Here is a 21,397-nt window from a genome sequence, read left to right on the forward strand (position 1 = left end):
AAACAGCCTTCAATGGAAGAGTTCCAAATGCAATCACCTGTATCCGTTTTGACCTGGAATTCATCATCTACGCTGCCAGGAAACGTTTGCGCTTCACCATCCTTGCCATCGTGTTCATCACCATCATTACCAGAGCCAGCAGATAAGGGAACAGAGGTATCAGGCTTTATGATGACAACCGAAACACCCGTAGAAAGGACCATTATAGCCCCGAGAACACCTGATTGGAACTTGATTCCCATAAAATCCCCGTCACCCAAGAAGTCACGGTTCTACGAGGCCAGCTCCCCAGATCTGGACTACATGATTCGTGATGCACAAATAAATGTTCATTCTCAGGCCGTTGAACTGACGCTACGTGAGCAAGGCTTGTTTGATGGAGAACTTGACTGGGACGTCGGAATTGACGCCGTCGATGTACACATACCTGAAGACTTACCTGAAAACCAGCAAAAGGCATTCGAGGACCTTCTACTGGAATACGAAGACGTCTTTACTTCAAAGGGCGAAGCTGTAGTCGACGTGGAACATCGTATCATCACAAAAGATCACCCTCCTATAGCTTCACCACCTTACAGATTGTCTCCACCACGAAGAGAAATCCTTAAAGCTGAAATAGATAAAATGCTTCAAGGAGGCATCATAGAACCATGTTCATCTCCTTGGGCCTCACCAGTTGTCATGGTACCCAAAAAGAATGGCGAAGTCAGGATCTGCGTGGATTACCGGCGCTTGAATGCTATAACTGTACCTGATTCATATCCTATACCCCGCATCGATGACTTACTCCATGAAGCCAAGCCTACGCCATACATGAGTGCCCTAGACCTAAAGGCTGGATACTGGCAAGTGTTGGTCGCGGAAGCGGATAGAGACAAGACAAGCTTCATAACGCCCTTTGGTATATATAGATATATACGTATGCCATTTGGCCTGCGTAACGCGCCTGCCACGTTCCAAAGGATGATAGACAGGTTCAGAGTGAGCCTAGAAGGAATCAAGATGCTTGGGTACTTAGACGATCTAATAGTCTTCTCCACGACATTTCAAACTCACCTGGCAGACCTCAGGAAAATATTCCAGCGAATGAGAGAATATAATCTCACTATCAACAAGGATAAGTGCAGATTCTTCGCTTCTTCAATCAAGTATTTAGGGCACTTGATCACACCTGAAGGCCTAAAAGCTGATCCTGAGAAAGTTACCACCATTACTAATCTGCCATCTCCAAAGAACTTGACACACCTGGTCACATTTCTACAGACATGTTCATGGTATCGACGTTTTATAGAAAACTTTGCAACTGTGGCTGAACCACTCACCAGACTGACAAAGAAGTCAGCTGCTTGGACCTGGACTGAAGAGCAGGAAAATGCCTTTACGGAACTGAAGCATAGGTTGACTTCCTCCCCAATATTACGTCAAGCTGACCACACTAAGCCCTACATACTGAAGACTGATGCCAGTAACTACGCGCTCGGAGCGGCTTTAGTCCAGGGGGAGGGAAGCGAAGAATATGTGGTAGAGTATGCTAGTCGACTACTCACTTCTCCGGAACGCAATTATTCAACCACAGAGAAGGAAGCGTTGGCTGTAGTATGGGCCCTGCAGAAATACCGTGGCTACATAGAAGGATTACCCATTACCGTCGTCACCGATCACCAGGCCTTACGTTGGTTAATGCAGCTTAAATCACCGACGGGCAGACTGGCCAGATGGGCATTACAGATACAGGCTTTTGACATTACAATCAAGTATGTCCCCGGCAAGACTAATGTAGTAGCTGATACATTATCAAGGCCAACCTGTGGTGAGCAAACGAGTGAAACGTGTGGCGTGTGTTCTATCGCTGTAGACATGCCTACCCGAGACCCAAAGGATATCAGGGACGAGCAACTAAAAGATCCATTCTTACGAAATAATCGCCTCTATGGAAGACCCAACACAGTATGAAAACGCAGCGTATTGGAGCAACAAGGGCTATCTGACGAATAACGCCATACTCTATCGGCACAATCCCAGTTCAGATGCTGAAACTGCCCAACTAGTAGTCCCTGAGCACGAATGGGCTAACCTCTTGGCTGTCTATCACGACGAACCGACTTCAGGACATTACGGATCTGACAAAACATTCCAAAGAATATCGCAGCGCTACTACTGGAAAGGAATGCGCAAGTATATTGATAGTTACGTCCGAAATTGTATCCAGTGTCAGCGGTTTAAGCCCTCTAATATGAAACCCGCCGGATTACTTCAGACTACCGCAACCGCGAAAAGGTTTGAAGCTCTTTCATTTGATCTCTTCGGGCCACTACCCCCACTCCCAATGGGGAAACATGTATATTTATAGTGGAAGACATAGCGAGCAGATGGGTTGAATTGTTTGCCCTAAAAACAGCGACTGCCGAAGCGTGTGCAACCACCTTAATAAATGAGATCTTTCTGAGATATGGCATGCCACGGAGATTAATTAGCGATAATGGCCCTCAATTTGTGAGCTCCGTGATGCAGCAAGTCGTCTACTGCCTCGGTATCAAACACAATTTTACTCCGGTATATCACCCGGAGGCGAATCCGGTCGAAAGAAGAAATCGTGATCTGAAAACTCAGCTCAGCATTCTAGTGCAAGATGATCACAGTAAATGGGCCGAGAAACTTCCAATAATCCGTTTCGCCATGAATACGGCTCAACAGACCTCTACCGGATATACTCCGGCTTACTTAACCTTTGGACGCGAACTTAGAACGGCTGATGATACATCTAACGATCTGAGAGAAATCATCCTCAATGATAATTTTGTTGCAGAGATCACTCCAAAATTGATTCTCTTGTCAGAAACGCTAAAAAGAGCACGAGAGATACAAGAAGAGAAGGAAGAGTCCAGGAAAGATTACGGGGATAAAGCTCGAAGACGCGGGATACCATACCCCGCAGGCTCCCTGGTGTTGGTAAAAACTCATCCCATCAGCCGAGCAGCCCAAGGAATAAGCGCAAAATTCGCACCACGTCGAGACGGACCATATGCTGTCGGTAAACAACACGGTCCATCGTCTTACCAGCTTGTCGCACCCGACAATCTTGATACTGATTTGGGGATATACCATGCATCAGCTCTGGAACCCTATCACGGTCCAAATGATGACCTGCCAAAACCTGTACAGGCAATACGCAAACGAGGACGCCCACGGAAGACTGCTGCCTCCGCGCCCGTGACCAGACAACTTCGAGGCCGAAGGAAGCCATAATACTGTATCCTCGTCGGGCCGCCATCGGATCCAGAGGGGAGGATGTAGTGCCTAAGACTCTAGCAACGCGCCCGCGCCGGGAATCACAAACAACTCACGCACACACCTAACGGAGCGTCGAGGCGGCACACACTCACACGCCGCGCCCCTATAAAAGACAGCCGTCGCAGCGCCCGGCATTCAGTCCACCGCGGCCATCCGTGACGGACAGAGCTCCCTGGTACTACCGCGGCACCCGCGACAGTGCGAACCTACTCAGGCATCCTACCTCGGCCATCCGAGTGGACGCCTTGTCCTCTTTCGATATTTTGAAAGTAGTAATTCCCTTAATAAAATTTTGTGAATATAACCGTCTCGTCTTCTTTACAGTGACAATGACAGCCACAAATTCGTCCACATGTTGTTACCGTTATGTGTGCAAACGTCGACTAATAAAGTGTCGTTAAAAGTCATTCTGACAGTGACATTGACAGCCACAAATTCGTACACATTTTGTTACCGTAACGAGTGCACACGACGACTACATTTTGTTATTGTATCAATACGGTCGCATTGTTTGCACGCCGTTACCACGCGTTATGTCACATTTGACAGTTAGTTACTGATTTGAAGATTTTGCGACTGAAATGGTTGTATGGGTAGACTTTACAAGTTTGGAAATAAATAAGACGAAACCCTGCCCTCGTAGAGATAAACAGTAAGTAGGTAAAGCTGATTAAAAAAAACAGAAAAAGTAAAGAAGCAGTTAACTAGGGGCACTATGAAGTGAACACTGTCAAATGTTCCCCGGATAAAACTATTATACTGTATAAATGAGCTAAAAAAAGAAACCGGACTAGCTTAAATGAGTTATAAGTAGGTACGAGTATGTAAGTACTCTTGAAGAATGTCCCTTTTAAAGATGCAAGAAAAATAAAAGCCACCTAAAGTGGAAATGCGGTGGTATTTTGCCATTTCTGTGCTTTTCTCTGGTTTCACATCAACTTGCAAAGCCAACCTGATTTTCATTGTGATTTAAGTAATATAATGACGTCTTTGATGGATAGTCAAGGTACAAACTCGGGGTTTGTCAGCGAGCCTTGAAACGCAGCATATTAGCTGTGAAGTTAACGGATCTTACGGATCGTATCCGGAACACCAAGTTGCGCTCCAAAACAAAAATAGTCGACGTAGCTCGGAAAGCGGCCAAGCTGAAGTGGGACTGGGCTGCTCATATGTGCCGAATGAATGAGCTGTGGGCCAAGATTACCAAAAAGCGGCAGCCCAGGCCAACACGAGAACCCGGCAGATTTTTTAAAGAATAACGGCTGAATTCTTTTTTGGGGAATGGAACGAGCAGGGGGGAAATGCAGGCTCTCAATAATTTAATGGAGTTGCTGATATGTGCCACGTTTGCTCGGTAAGTCGTTGCGATAGGCTTATTCTTGCCTTAAAGGATGAACCGTCGTAATAACTGTAACAAATGGGCCGAATGGGGCTATACGGCTATACGAGACCTATTAATGGTGGGTTTGTTGGGGCTGAGCCTAGTTCACGGAACATGAGGATTTCACATGCCACGTAGTAGGTATGTGAGCGAAAAGTGGTTTGAAAGCGTAGGGATTTGAAAGATCGTTAAAAGGAATCGAAATAAAATAACAGACAACGAATGGTAATTGCGCCGCAGTTATAGAAGAATCCACAAACTGTCTAAATTTGTTTTAGAAAATATACAAGATACTCTTCAAACTAGAGTTGTTCATGTCACTCAATCTCTCGATCTCCTTCTTCTTTATTTTATTACACCAGTACACCAATGCTTATGATCCAAAATTAATTAATATGCCTGCTGACCAAACTGTTGTAATTTATTATTTACCAATTTGCTTCAGCATTTCCGTTCTTAAATCGACAAAGTAATAAAGCTACAGAGATTTCCAAAGGCAACTGTACCAAAATTGATTAAGTAAGTATAATTATTTATGAACAGATTTTGTAGTAATCCTTCTTGGCGAGTTCCCGGCGGTCCTAATCGGTTTAAATACGTAATGTTCATTAATTGATGTCCGCCGGATTACGACTGGACGGAGCTGATGGTCGATGGTCAACTCCCGTATTATAAGCAAATAAGGCGATGTAATATAACCATGCTGGATCCACTAAGTCTATATTGTAGAAGAAAATCGCATGGGAGTTCGCGCATAATTTAAGTGAGTCCTACAGCCAAAGTTTTTGATAACATTTTGCCAGTCTATGGGACTTGATATCGACAATGTCAAGAAAGGTTGAGTAAGATAATGCCCATTAATATCTACATAGCAAATAATTTCGTGTCAAATACCTATTCTAGACTCTTTATAACTTTTATAAGTCGGATCGGGGGTAAAGGCACTGCGAATTTCCAAATAAAAATTCTACAATATTGCACGTTATGTTACGCGTAGGTATAGGTACTGTAATCACCATAATCGCCACACCTGTTGACCGTTCCTAGCTCTAATCTACCTGAACTACGACACACGATCGACGAATCATTAAACCGTGTCGAGCGCCGACGTAGTACAAACTTATGACAATATTTAGTCACCCGCATAGCACCGTGACTTATCCGAGTTATCGGACAACAGCGGACATTAATCGTGATTAGGCCGGCCACTGTTTAATGCTGTTATAAATGAACTAGTATTTCATCGGCGTAAGCGGGTAGCTGGGCAGCTTAGCTTTAAGATACTCAAGGACAGATAGCACAGGGACAGAGGGTTTTCATTTTAAACAATTCAACATCTCGAAAAAGTTTTTGTGGGGATCCTTTTTTTTGTCGGTACTTACACGTCCCGTTGACTTCTTGAAGACGGACCTATAATAAACTGGAATAAATCTATGTAACGAAATAGAAATAGAAATAGAAAGGGGAGGCTTTTGCCCAGCAGTGGGACACAAAAGAGGCTAATAAAAAAAAAGAAATAGTCGCCAGGCTCTAGAAGACGAGGCTGAATCAAACCGGCGCCTTCAGTTTCCTCATAGGGCCACCATCTGTTTTAATGAATATTTAGAGAGGGTCATTGGGATCATATGAGAGAAATGAGAAATGAGAGAAATGAGATTTTTATTGATAAAATTATAAGTAATTTTACATGTCGCTCCAATAATAAATAATTCTTATTAACTAAACAGACTAGTATATTATATTGCTAGGCCCAATTAGTGTGTTTAGGTACATCTTTTTATCTTATAGTTAAGTAGGGATCCATTGTTACATTAAAAATAATAAAATCCCAATTCTAAAGAAAGGTAGTGATTCTTAGCTTACGAGTAAATATACTCGTATACTTTAAGTTTCTAACCTAATCTTACAAGTTATAAAGTAGCATAGGAATACATTTCCAGACGTATCTAATTTATACACATACGAGTATAACACTTGTTCCGTAAAGATATTGCTCCACATCTTTCCACGTAAGTTTAAGTCAAAATGCAAATGTAGACGTTCATTTTTGCGCATCGCCTGGCTGGCCAGACAAATGGCGTCATTTGTTTCAACTGATTGGGCCGTTCGGGGGAGCCTTCTTGATTGTTTTCCGAGGGTAATATTACTAGGCTTACTCAGCCAATCGCCTTGATTCTACCAGTATAATGAACAATGAGAAACCATTTCGATTTTATTCTAAATCCATTCTGATGGAATTGTATTTAATTTCTGAAGTCCACTCGTCGTCGTGAAGACGCTATTGATATTGACATTCGTTTTACGAAAGAGCCCGATCTCCTCAAGAATTGAAATATTTATTAGCCCACGAATAGAACTTCTAGGTTTTTTAATACATAGTCTGGGTTCTAACATCACACATCTTCGAAGTTAAAAGTCGGACCTAATCAAATCCATTTTTATTCAAGATTCAGTAACCGTCAAGATATCCAGATAGCACTTTGGAATCTTATTAATGACTATCAGAGACCAATACACTAGTTCAATTGAGGCAATGAACATTCGAAGCAACGGGAATAGCAGAGAACCCTTCCAGCCCTGGCTGCATGAGAAATGGGGACGGACTGTGCAGATAGCCAATCCAATCCTGGTGTTTGATGCCCCTAATATTTCCCTACAACATGTCAGATTGACGATCTGTGTTAAACGATTTTGCTACGCCTATAACTAGAATTTTATCTATACAAGTACCTAGATACATAACATAAGTGAGGCTTCCAAATAGTATGAAAATACTCTTAGTTACAGATTGTAAAACTGTTTTCTCTTTTTGTACTTATCTCTGGAATGTTTTTGATCCTAGAATTAATGAAACTGACTGAACATTACATGGTGACTCTGAACGGCACTTTTCTCTCAAACAAAATGAAGAAGTCAATCAGCAAATAACGTTAGGTACTTAGTATACGATTTAAGGTATTATGGAAGATCCAATAAATTCTTCTACAGTAAGTGCCTATTCAATTCAATTCGAATTACATATCTTATGGTACCTTATGATTGCCATAAAAATCCGTAGAGTTTGTCTACTGCTGAAGCAAATAGGACCGCCAATGAATCTGTCACAAAAACAGTAAGTAACTTTGGAAAAAGCCTGGCAATCATTTCGCTGTAATGTAGAGACAGAATCTGACCCCTCCATCAGTTTGAGAAAGGCAAAACTGTTACTATATAAAGAATCTACAAATTTCCTGAGACCAGAGTTGGGCAAAACGTAATCGACTAACGATTAACGACTAAATCGAGAGTGACGATTGAAAAGGATGATTAATTAGTTTTAATCGAAGAGAAACCTTTGAAACAAAAAGATCATAATTATTTAAAACCCTAGGTGCAGAGCAGAGTTAGCTTAGCCTGCCTTTACGGAGGTACAAATTGACCACCTCTAGTACCTCTCAATTTTCAATCGACAATTAATCGTAAAATCAATCGATTAAGATATAGATTGAATCAATTTCATTTGTTTACCGTATAGTCGACTAATTTTGACAATTATTTTTTTAATCGATTAATTAGTCGAATAAAAATTTAATCGAATAATGCCCATCTGCCTCAGAAACGACGGAGCGGAGCTGCGAGCATTTCCCTTGACATTCTAAATGAATGTAAACAGTGGCAGCAGATTTACGCGCGACGTCGTCGCGATGCGCGCGAATTTCTCCCATGCCCTTAAACGTTTGTTCGCCTATTAATATGGCTGGGTGTGGCGACAAGACTAGAGAGGTTTAAGATGGAACCGTGTCTTGAATTTATGTACATAGAGTCACAATTAAACATGACCTGTTTACAATCTCTATATATTGTTGTTTAATTTAACTACGTGCATTCTTACTTTTGGGATCAAAATTTGAACCTATCTACTTTGGCTACCGACAGCACTTTGTAAGGTGCAGCTCCAAGACCAGTATCTAGTAGGAGTAGTAGGCATGTCTCATGCCCTGACCGATTTCTGACACCAGTAGATTTCAGGCAGAATAGTACACACAGGACAAAATAGAAGGACAATAGGACAGGAGCCACTAGAGATTTGGCAAACAAAACATTCCTTTAATTATTCTAAAACATTTATGTATATATAGTTTATATTATATACGATTATAGAGGTATTAGTTTGTCAAATAGTATTAACACTATTTACTACGTACAGGAATGCCGTTTAATATATTATAAGCCAGTAATAAATATCGCGCATTCTAACCGAATTACAAATGAGCACTTACTCTCAGTATCCAATTTCACAGTCCGTAAATAAAATTACCACCAGACTGACAGAGTAACAAAGCTGTCTCAATAATTCCCGCACAACGAGATAACAAACGCATGTGATCATTAATCAGAGATATGCACAATAATTTAATGAAAATATAAATCGTGGACGTATGGCGAGGCCGAACCAGTTCAATGCTATAATTGCTGCAGGTCCGGGCACTTGGACGCGGCGCGAGCAATCAAGAAAGAATGGCCATTTAGCATTTCTCATAGACCGCAATTACAATTCAATTTCTGCACTAGGGTCTAGAGGTCTTACTTAAGAGGCTTCCTGCTCCTCCTCCGTGTTTATTTTATCAAAACGACGACGATAGGTTTGGTATCGTAAGTAGTTTCCATAATCAGTCATATTGTAAGTACAGTTTTTGGTCTTATCTTAAGTTTCGTGCAAATACATCCGTTGACATTCTGATCCCAACTATCGCACAATCATGTGCGATATCAATTATAATATCAATTGTAATATCAATTACACGTTGAAAATTTTTTACAAAATCAAAACTACTTAAATACTAACACCCTTTCCCATATTTAATTATATTCAATTGTACGTATCTATCGATAGCCAGAAACAAAACTCGCCAAAGCCTGATGTCACCGCACGGAGGCACAGGAGGCCCTTAAGTTAAGGATGAGCTTTCGTTCGGAAAGCTGCATGATTAAACCGAGATTTGTTGGCGGCCGATGTTGAGATAGGTTCGGTGACGCAAGCGATTACATGAGCGTGTCGTTCACCTCAAAACAAACAAGCATCAAATCGTCAGATGGCCGTAACGGGATACTGGTTCTGCTCGATAAGATTCGCCGCGCCGCGCCTATTGAGGGTCGTTACGGCGCCGCGCGATCATCGATAATAATGGTAATTTCGCTGCAACACGTGTAGTATCTCGATATTCGCGCTGCGGTCGCGCCGACCCTATTAGGACGTGCGAAAGCCTTCGATGACAGAAATGGCTTACAAGATATTTTCGAAAGAATTTGCAGAAATTGCTCGCCGTGAGAATTTTGTCTAAGCTTTGTTGGACAGTCTGTCAGCTGACGTGACACGGATAGAGATACGGTAACGGTCAGTACACGCGGTATTTATGAGACGTCCAGCCTCCCCGTAATGGCAACACAATATCACAATACGGGCCCTCTTACACTGGTCAAAAAGAGAAATAAAAAAACAAAGTGTGATGTAAAGCTGCATTTTTGGTATGTTATTTGGGGTCCTTGGGGAATGTAGGACTATATTTTGCAAGCAAAAAAATGGTGTGCTAACTTCGTAATTTAAAAAAAAAGTAAAAAAACCAGCCTTTTTTTGTATTTTGCCGTTTTATTAAAAAACTATGCATTTTTGGTCAAAAGTTACTGTGTAATGTTGAAAGCGCATTAAATTCCAAACAGTTTGACATCTTTTTTATCAATGTCCATCAAATATTTTTTGAGATATGAAGCGTCAAAAAAAGAGCATTTTCCCCCTTTCTATGAAAATATTCGTTTTGCTAATATTTTGAGACAGATATCAGCAAAACAACTCAGGCTATTACATAAATTGTAAAATAAAAATGTAGAAAATTTCACTAGCTTTCATTTAAGACCAAAAGAGTGCGAGTTATTTAAAAAAATAGGATTATATCATAAGTCTAGTATAACTGGATCAGAAATAATCGGTGGATGGTAATGGCCAAATGGGATAGTTTACATATATTTACAGGAGGCGTAGCGGAGAACGAATTATTATTATTTGGGGGCTGTTCAAGTATTACTCAGACACATATTTGCGTATATCAAATCAACATTTATTTAGTAAGTTAAGTTTACGGTCAGAAAGACCTCAGGATCGCCGCTTGGCGGAAAAAAATATTTACGAGTGGCTCGCCTCTGCCTTTCTATGTCCTCCAGGTCTTTTAAACTGGAAAACAAGATGTGGCCAAGGTAGGTATTTGACTTCGTGTACTCTCCGCAATTGAACTCCATCAAGCAAAAGAGGTGGTACCTGTGTGGGCATATGTGCTGCCTCCATGAGCATAAATTCAGACTTGTCCGGATTGTATCTCATGTTATGCTGGCTGGCGTATCTCTCGCATTCTGCGAGTAACTTACGCATAGCTCCCACAAATGGTGCTAGTAGGACCATATCGTCTGCATATGCGATGTGATTTATCATTTGCCCATTGATGGAGCAGCCAACCTCGGTACTGGTCAAAGCCTGCGACAGCCCATCCATGTACACGCTGAAGAGAGCCGGAGACATACTGCCTCCTTGTCTCACGCCACAGTTTAGCCCGCTGGCTGTGGACAGAGTTGACTTCCATCTTACTACGTTCTTCTGCTGGGAATACCACTTCTCCAGTATCTTAATATTTGGCGTGGGCGCTTTCCGTTCCCGTAGTTTATTCCACAGCAATTGGTGGTCAAATACAACTCAAGTGGACTTTCTATCACTACAGGAGTTGTGCCATCAAGATGCAGAACCAGGAAAATGTAACTAATTCTGTTTTATTTTTCTAATTTACTAAACTTCAAAATTTTACTGTATTTTATTTCTTCATTAGTAATAGTCAAATCGATGCAAAGTTAGCTTAGGCAATTTTTTCAGATAAATGGATATCAAAGAAAGTAAGATCGAATAGATAGCACTTTCAACCTAAAACTTTTAGCGTAAATTATTTTACCTTAACCAATCTACCAGACTCTTGGCTTCTCTATTTATAGATTTTTTTTGTTTACCAAAGTAACTATTCGTCTTACTGACCTTTATTTGCACTAAAACTAAAGCAAAATAAATTTTATATAATGTTATATTGCAATATATATCATATCCTGAAGTATTTTGCAGATATTTGTCTAAAAATATTGGCAAAACGCTACATTTTATAAATGCGTCAAAAATTAACCTTTTTTGACGCTTCATATCTCGAAAACTATTTGACGAACAATGATAAAAAAGATGTCAAACTGTTTGAAATTTAATGCGCTTTCAACTCTACAAAGCAACTTTTGACCAAAAACGCATAGTTTTTTAATAAAAAAATAAAAACCAAAAAAAGTCCGATTTTTTTACTTTTTTTTTAAATTACGAAGTTAGCACACTTTTTGTTTGCTTGCAAAATATAGTCTTACATTCCCCCAAGGACTCAAATAACATACCAAAAATCTAGCTTTACATCACACTTTGTTTTTTTAGCCGATTTTCATGTAAGATTTGACCGGTGTATCTAAGTGGGAATAGCCCACTGCCCCCCGCTCTTCGACGATCTCGTTCAGCAAGTGCACTATGATAAACACTGGCATGTGCCTGATACCAGTATATCACTGGAACTTTACTCGTGGAGTATAATTGCAGGCTGCGAGCGCAATTCATCTAAAACTGATATATCGCTGGGGTGTTGTGTCCATGAATTAAAAACTAAGCAACGTGTACGTTATAGAAAACTTGTGTGGCAAACATGATGAAGCAGTGATGCTCTGCCAAGACGCAATCGAAATCTGCTACGGGCTTAGAAAATGTAAAGCTGCAACACGAAAACGCTTATTAATTCCGTTGAGTCATTACTATAACAGTTAGAAATCATGCAATCTGTTCAAAAATTAGACGAGGACCGACTGAGAACTTGAGATTTGCGACCCGTTGGATAAGAACGTACGAAAAATTGAAAACAATAGAGATTTTCACTGAAGCTTCCGTCAAATGAAACTGTCGCAGGCATTGTCTCATTTCTCGTATCGTGATTGTTATACATTTTGGAAAGAAAAACGTTCTAGTGAGTTTTTAGCTTTATCAAGCCCTGGCATCATATTTAAAAAAAAAAACACAGTTTTATAAGCCACTCAAGTCATTCATAAAGGATGACATCGTCGGTATATGATTACCCGCGTGAAATTCCACTCGCTCATTTGTCAACGCGGGGAGGCGCCGGTGTGCCAACACTCCTCTTGAACCTTTACTTTATACACATAAGGTTTACGAAGACTGAGTTGGAGACTGGCCGGTGTGCCACGGTTATTAATTTCATTAGCTCGCTCTTAATCAAATGCCTGCGGTGGGTGTAGTTGCAGACCCGGCCAGGAAAGGTAATAATATTGAGAGATATCGATGGTAATAGTCGTTTGTTATCGTATTAGACGATTTGTCAATGCGAATGCAATAATGCATTACGAGTTTCTGTCAGAGTTTCTTAAAATAAATTGATTATTAAAATGGCATTGTTTTCCTTTTGGAGGAAGTTTTTTGGAGATTGCATAAAAAAAATCGAAAAATTGTGATGACGGCATCAAAAATATAGTTCGTATATTCAATTCAATTCAATTCAACACGTATACACGTGCACGCGAGTTCTATTGCAAGTTGCTGCACTGCAAAGCAAGGTTGAAAGTAGAATCTGGAAATGTATAAACACATATTTTTTATTCGCGGATTATCAATGTAATCGTCTAGATTTTGACACATATTGCAGTTAATCAATCAAAGCCCCTGACAATGGGATGAAAGGTTTTTTTCGGCTTCTAATTCGCGGACGCGGATGAAGTGACAGGCTTCAGTAAGACTAGTCATTAAACATTAAGTAGCATAAAAATGTCTCTCGGCGCACGAGATAGGTCGCGGTCAGCAGTTGTTCTAGACCTTTTGCTTTTACGTCACTTCGTCGCAATCATAAGACATTGAGGGAACTGGGTCAAAAACGATCGGGAAAAGCGGTGTGAGACTGGTAATTGTGAAAAACTCATAGCATAAACTAACCTATTCTTCTCTTGTATTGGCAGCTGATCATATGACCCTGACTTTACGATAATCGACAACTGATGAAGGATATTCTATAGATACCTGTATATTTTTGCCACAAATAATTACACAGATAGACAATATATATCGTATGAAGGATGAGATTTTGTGTCGTAAATAAGTAGACGCCACGCCGCGATACAAATGCTGCGAGCGGAGAAATATGGCAAAAACGGGGTGAAATACTGCGCGCATTGTTAGCGTAACAAGATATTAAAACGATGTTACATACTGGTTATTACGAGGTCTACATTTTGTAACTCATAATAATGATATATTATAAGCTAAGTCCAGCCAGTGGGGCTTAATCGCGTAGGCATAATTTAGTAATTTACCTCTAATATTTCGGGACTTTCGAGCAAGGTCTATTACGTTCTTCTAGGGGTACTTATTGCAAGGTAAAGTTATGCGAGTGTTTACAAATAATGTTACTTGACAGGTCCATCTATTCTTTCATTTAAGCTCTAGCCTTGACCTAGAATATACACTTGCAACCCCTCTGCGTGAGTTTCGCTGCTGTTTTGAGTTCAATATCCATGGGTACGATAATCGCTTATCATTACACAATTCGTGCACGCTGAGACAAACCCGATACCATAAAATAATAAGGCTTTATGAGAAAATGTCATCATCAATAATCATCATCAAGGCGGAAAAGCTCTTGAGTGGAGACCCTGAACTGGAAAATCTGTTGCAGATCGAAAAAAAACCAATGGATGAGACCAAAACAAATCGTTGTGGATATTCCTGGGGGAGGAGTCCAGAATTCCAGCAGTGGACATCTTTTGGTTGGTATGATAATGCGACAGTGAACCGGTTTACTTTTCCACGACTTTGTCTAGTTGCAATGAAAAATAACCCGTATCGTTATGAGGTACTCACTCATATCATCACTCATTCCTGCCACGCATCCCGTCTCCATTACACTACATATTAAACCAACAGCTTAATCAAGTAAAAACACAAAGTTTCCACAAGTCAAAGCGGCCGGCCCCTCGGGCGAGCCGTACAAATGGCCGCCATTCGTCTAGCGCTCCTATTTCAATAACCTAAGCCGTGTTTTGGGTGGCCGAGGCCGAGCTATACATATGGATGGATATTTTGAACCCCGAAGGAGAGTCACAATTAGCAAACTGACCATTTGTTTATAGCATCCGGTTTTATAAAAATAATGCATTAAACTATTTTCTTACTAATAAAAATGGCTTCCCCCAGATTTATGATGAATAACTGCCGGACTTTACTATTGATTAGCAAATGAGGTTGATTGATTTAACAAATGGTACACATGTTACAAAATCATTTTTATTACCTATGCAGCTACACCTCAATTAACAACATAAAAAGCAATCATTTACCTAGTCTTTGTGCAACATTAACAAGGAAAAGCATGAACATAATATTCTTGACATGACTTCGCTATTTTTAACCGACTTCAAAAAAAGGAGGAGGTTCTCAATTCGACTGAATGTTTTTTTTTTGTATGTATGTTACTCGATATCTCCGAGAATTGTAGACCGATTTTCAAAAATTTTTTTTGATCGAACGGGTATAACCCCGAAATGGTCCCATTGGCACCAAGTTGGGGTCTGAAGAATGGTATGGTATTGCAATAATCTAAACATCCAAATTATAAACAAATCAATTATTTTTGGAGTCGGTACCAGCCTGCGTATGGTTGGGTACAACAAACAGGCAATAGCAAGGCGACGAACAGGTCTGGTACCGACTGCAAAAATAATTGATTTGTTTATAATTTGGATGTTTAGATTATTGCAATACGATAAGAAATCTAAATTCAAAGGTTTATTATTTTTTGCTTTTTAGTTTCTCCGTGTTTTGTAACGCGCTTATTTTTGAAGGCGGTTTTATTTTTTGTTAAAAAGTTTTCACGTCCAACAAGTGGATACCTATTTTCCGAATTAATGAACTCCATGAAGTATATTTTAATTGCAGGTGTTGCTCAGTTTAGAAACGTTATCTTCAAGGTTAAATTTCACAACTATCTTGGTTAAGAGACTTCTATGGAAACAGCCAAGATTAGAATAAAGATTTGTAGAGACAAATAGCACTTCCCGTTTCTGTAGCCCAAAGCATGTTGGCAACGTATATGGACACGAATCTTAATGCAACATAGTCGCGAATGTATCAGACAATGGGTGCTTACGAGTAATGACATTACTATATCTAACGGGACTAATAGCTCCTAATTCTGATGTTTTTTCTTTTACAACAGCTATTGAAATGCAAAATCGCTTGGTGGGAAGGTTTTTGGGCTTCCGCAATCCAATGATTCGCCCGTATTATTTGCAAATGATCATCTATTGTGGGTCTTGAAGATTTTTTGTATTCGTGAGGATGTAATGCCAGAATTTCGGTGGCGACAAGATAGAATGCAGTTGAGGAAGTTCTTATATTCGCCAGGCCAGATTGAGCGTAATGTTTAAAGTTGGTTGTAGCGTCTGTTAAAAATCGCCAAGTAAACAAATCTGCAATAGCTGAGCGCTTGCTGACAAGACAACGTACTTGAACAAGATTGAGCTACATAAACCCAAAACTCTCTCCAGCCAGACACTATTATCCCCGGATTGTGTAAGGCGATTGACATCAAAAACACAATATAAAAAATAGCTCCAGGAATCCTAATTTCTACCAACATTCTCTTGATATTTTTTACATTCTGCCTTCAAAACTTCACGTAAACAAATACCAACAACGCCGTAACGTTTCCCGAAGCGTGCATTCGTAATACCCATTTCAATATCTCCGTCACGATAGCCGCTCATTGTTGCCAATGTTTATTCTTGGATTCCCTCCGCTCTCGCCTGCCTGCTCCTAGGCCGTGTATGTTGGCAATAAGGTCGGTGTATAATCAGGTATTGGTAAAGATAGTACGTTACACGGCCCCGCCCGTGACACACCCCCGTATCTAGCCGGCTATCGCTGTGCGATATTATGAACATTATTAATCTTTTGTTTAATGAAAAAGAGTTGCTGGAATTGCCTAACTTTTCGCTCGTGTTTGTTTCTCTTAGAGAGATCTTGAATTTAAGTCTTGAGTGTTGATCACATCAGCGCATTAGATTTTTTAGAGCCAGATTACAAGTAAAAAAGCTTCATGGTCGTCCGCTAACAACTTCTGGGCCACTTTATTCCAGTTGAGTACTTCAAAGTGCTTCGCTACTCCAGCGGCATCTGCTGGGACGACCAGGCGGACATTCGTCCCCTATTTTATGTACGCTCGATTCTCTCCCATCCTCTCCGGTTCACCAAGTTAACGAAATGTAGTGGAATTGTTCTTCTGCGCTTGCAATTTCCCTCTTCAATTCTGTTAGGTCCCAAAAGCTTCCTTGAGATGTTCCTCTCCGCCATCAAGAGCTAAAGGCATATCCAGCAAATATTACAAATTTCAATTCATATCTCATAGTTCGCGCCACACTCCAATTATAGCGGCCAGCTCGGAGAAACGCGGCTAATTGAAACCCAATACTATTTGTAATAGGCCGGTGAGAAAATTTGTAGATTTCTTATTAAGATTACCGAGAGGAATGTGAATCTGAACGGGGATTAGTCATTTGATAGAGCCGGGATTGCGATTTTATTATGAGTTATTATTGCGTTTATTGGTCCCACAACTTAACAAACAACCATCTATAAATCCGTTAATTCGGAGACTGGGTATATCTAAGCACATTTAAGGGAACTTAATGGAATTATTATTTTTAATAATAATAATAAAATACTTTATTGTGCACTACAAAAAAGATGCAATTTACAAAGCCAAGACTAAAATAGCAGATTACAACAGGCGGTCTTATCGTTTAACTTCTAATTAGCAGAATTAAACTTCTGCAGTCGATGCCCTTAGAATTATTACTTAAAGAAAACATGTTTATCTGATTTTTATTAAAAGTAAATAAATATACAAGTTAATCAACAGGGTTTATTGAAAACGTACGCGAACCGAAGTGTGCCAAGCATAACGTTTGATCTTTCTAAAACTAATCACAGTGACTATCCCACAGTTTCCCCGGAACACCGTACAAGTAAACACGCCTTAAACACTTCGGGGATCCTCTCAAACCGCAGAATCAATTTACCTTTCCAATACAAACCCATAAAACTATGCTGTTCTTATTGCTTAGAGTCGAACTTCTGCTTCCTTTAGCTCTTAAAGTAAAAAGGTTTGGCCTTAATTGAAGCTAATACAAGTAACTACTACTACAAAACTGAGGTTAGAGGAGAGACCCTGTTGTTTTGCAAATCAATAATTGCTGTCGCTCTAATAATACCCGAGGAATCCGAGTAGGTGGATAAGATGCCATTCGAGTTTAGAGATTCTTGTCGAGGTACTACTTTCTGCAGTGTTTAATAAGTTCTTTAGAAAGTGCATGATCATGTGGTTTAATACAAGAAATATAAAATGTCCAAATACGTTAAGGAACTGCAATTCTCTTGGTTGCCTCAAGAGTTTGACTAAGTGACGGGTATGTGCAAAGCTTTGAGCGTCGTGAACGTTGTATATGCACGGCTAGCAGAGGCATCACGATCGCGCCAACCTCTCAATTTCGAAAACAAAGCCTCCTCAATCGATTATTCCGATGCCTGGCTACCGTTACCACAAGTTACCCTTACTATGGTTTAAAATACATAGAATCAGTTACCTGCCTGAAAAAATCCTAAAATAAACGTGGGAACTGTGACATTCATTATGGTAAGGTAAGTTTTCTTTAAAATATTATTTTGGCTCACGACGTTTAATAAATCAAAGGTTCTGATATACGAGTATATTTTTCTAATCTTCTATACGATTATCTCAGTGTAGTGTTTAGTAGTTGTAAAAGATGTTCGCAGAAGAACTCTTGCAGTCTACATTATTCGGACATAAGACCGCCTATTTACGCTGCGTCTGTATTAATGAATGCTTATAAACTCTTCTATTTTTTCTATTCACGTCTACTTTCACAGCTACAATACTTAATCAGCTTTCCCTTTAACAGAATCCCATAGTACTAACCTCAGAGGCGCAAGAAATAGAAACTCTCTTATAAAGACATGTTCGATTTAAAATTCACTCCCAACAGCAAAAAATAGGTCTTGGATGCGCGGATTATACAGGCGTGCCTCACGATCGAGCTTCAACATGGTTTGAAAAGACCTATGTGCTTTTAGAACTTATATGTGACATTGATCTTTGAAAAGAACTTAAGCGCTTTTGGCATTTACGTCACATCGCGTTGCATTTCTTTTAAAACTTGTCTAGTAAAGCCGTAAGAGTCATGAGTTTTAAAGCATGTTTTTGAATGGAGGGATATATTTTACGTGACAGGGAAATGGTAGGATGCAAGAATGTTGGAGACATGGTTTCCATCTACATATGGCGCGAGCACGGTGCCTTTGAATTGCGGAATGAGTGATATGGCGCCATTGTAGTGCCTGCTCCACACTTGGGAGTTACTATCTGTTTAAGGGTCTATTTAATGTTAATGACGCGCAGCTATTACTATTAATAAGAATGAGAATAGAACGTAAGGGAAACCTAAATGCAGTTACATGACCCAAGTAAAAGAAAAGGAGGAATTAAAGTGGTACTAAAAAATCAACGAGCTGGTGAAAGATTCGAACTCAACCAACTCTTAATGATGACGATGAGTTAATGTTAAGTTTACTGTGGCAGCCATCCGTCATGCAGCGGCGGTAATAAGAAAGAATGCAGTAGCGAAGAAAGATAATTTTCTTCTCAAGCTTGGGTTTTTTTGTTTACAAATTATAGTAATTGAAATTATTATTGCTCGCTAGATGCTTTGTAAATGAAAGATCCTTCGCTACTTAGGTACATACTACCAATACGTATTATGTGCACAGTCAGAAAAGTTTCTTGAAATATGGATAAAGTTTATGGAATCTCGAAGACAAAGTCACAAGAAATGGAGCATCCATTTAAAATAGTCAATTTTTATTCCCAGCAAGCTTCAAATCAAGAGTGAACAGGCATCTGCTGGGCGAGCTCAACTCCATCGTAGGCCACGTCTTTGTCTTCGGCTAGTCTGTGGCCAAGAGTAAGCCCATTTATAAAAAATAAAATACAGTTTTGCATAATACTAGATCAGTTGCCTCAGCTGGCTTCAACAAGTGTGGCATAGGCATTACGTTGACACAGAAGTTCGGTGTCGAGTAGGATTAATTCCGTATGCACATATTGAGCAGGTTAATAAAGTAAACGCAGTGGGACAGCTCTCGATATGGGCTTTAGAGGAAAGGTTTCTTTGAGTGCACTCGAGGTGCATCTGGCAGAGTTTACAACATAAAAGTAATGTTTTTCGAACTACAAACAAGTTGCTACTATCTTTTTAAAACACAAGGTTACTTATCAAACAATACCATAGCAAGAACGACGCACACGTACCTATGATGTTCAGCCAATCTGGACTGTCACAGTGGTGGCTTAGTCACCACTGTGACATTGACAGTGATATTTCTGGCTTGATAAGTAACCATGTCACTCAGCGTCCATATTTCCATGTTGAACGGAACGGGCAATGAACAGCGAAGTGTCACTGTCGAGCGACAAGTCACTGTTTGGTTGGACCTTAAAATACATACTAATATTATAAATGGAAAAGTGTGTGTGTCTTTTTGTTTGTCCGTCTTTCACGGCCAAATGGAGCGACGAATTGACGTGATTAAGTGAAGTTAGTTTAAGGGATGGAGAGATTGGAGAGTGACATAGGCTACTTTTTGTCTCTTTCTAACGCAAGCGAAGCAGCGCTCAAAAGCTATAGTATACTATAAAACATTGCACTGTCGCTTTTATAATAAATCAATTAAAGGTACTCACCGATAACGCATCACTAAAACACTTGTGAAAACCTGGAACAAACAATAAATCGATTAAGAATAAGTATGTTTTGAAATAACAGTCTTAATTATATTAGTAAAAAAAGAGTTTTTTTGTCAAAAATTATGTCCACAGCTGAGTGCAATGCAAATGCGAAAATTGATCATCAAATAGTTTTAGACTACAATCTCAGTGTTTAAGTTAGTTAAATTGTTTAGATAATATACTACAGTTCGATCGAAGCTAATAGTGTTTAGGAACCGATATACAAGCAATATCTATGCAAATTGACTGCAATCACGAAACTTACAACGGAGTATAAGGTGAAGCGATATTTCAAGTACTTAATCGCTTTATCAGTGAACCAAATCCCTTTTTGGCGATTAGACCGGAAAAAGCCGCCAAATAATACAATTCTCTTCATTGCACACCTCGCATACTTTATTTACAAGTTATACACAATTACACAAGATACACAAAAACAATTAAACAAGGTAACAACAGGCGGTCTTATCGCTTAAGAATAATCGAGGTAAGTATGTACAGGTGTATGCTTTCAATTTAACAACGACATTTTTAAATATGTACATACAAAAATAAGATGAAAATACGTCGTGTGTAAAGAAATTACCATGCACTTATATCTTAAGCAACAATAATATACAAGCATGTAGGTACCTATGTATAAGCAGATGCACTTATATTGCAAAGCACCTCAAGAATGTGGAAATTTCAGTTAAAACCAGAAGCTAATGGTCGATTAATCAATGTTTTATATCGTGTTTTATCAAACTGATATAAATCTACATCG

The 21,397-nt window shown here is 39.7% G+C and overlaps 1 protein-coding gene across 1 annotated transcript in view; it reads right to left on the minus strand.

The window, feature by feature from the left end:
* Window positions 1–21,397, minus strand: part of LOC125232183 (protein N-terminal asparagine amidohydrolase) — a 179,084-nt gene that overhangs the window by 122,036 nt on the left and 35,651 nt on the right. Inside the window, exon 2 of the mRNA XM_048137816.1 lies at window positions 20,587–20,618. The gene's annotated coding sequence lies outside the window, so the exon portion shown is untranslated. The remainder of the gene's footprint in view (window positions 1–20,586; window positions 20,619–21,397) is intronic.

The sequence above is a fragment of the Leguminivora glycinivorella genome, chromosome 12, assembly GCF_023078275.1.
Source record: "Leguminivora glycinivorella isolate SPB_JAAS2020 chromosome 12, LegGlyc_1.1, whole genome shotgun sequence".
Taxonomy (NCBI): Eukaryota; Metazoa; Arthropoda; class Insecta; order Lepidoptera; family Tortricidae; genus Leguminivora; species Leguminivora glycinivorella.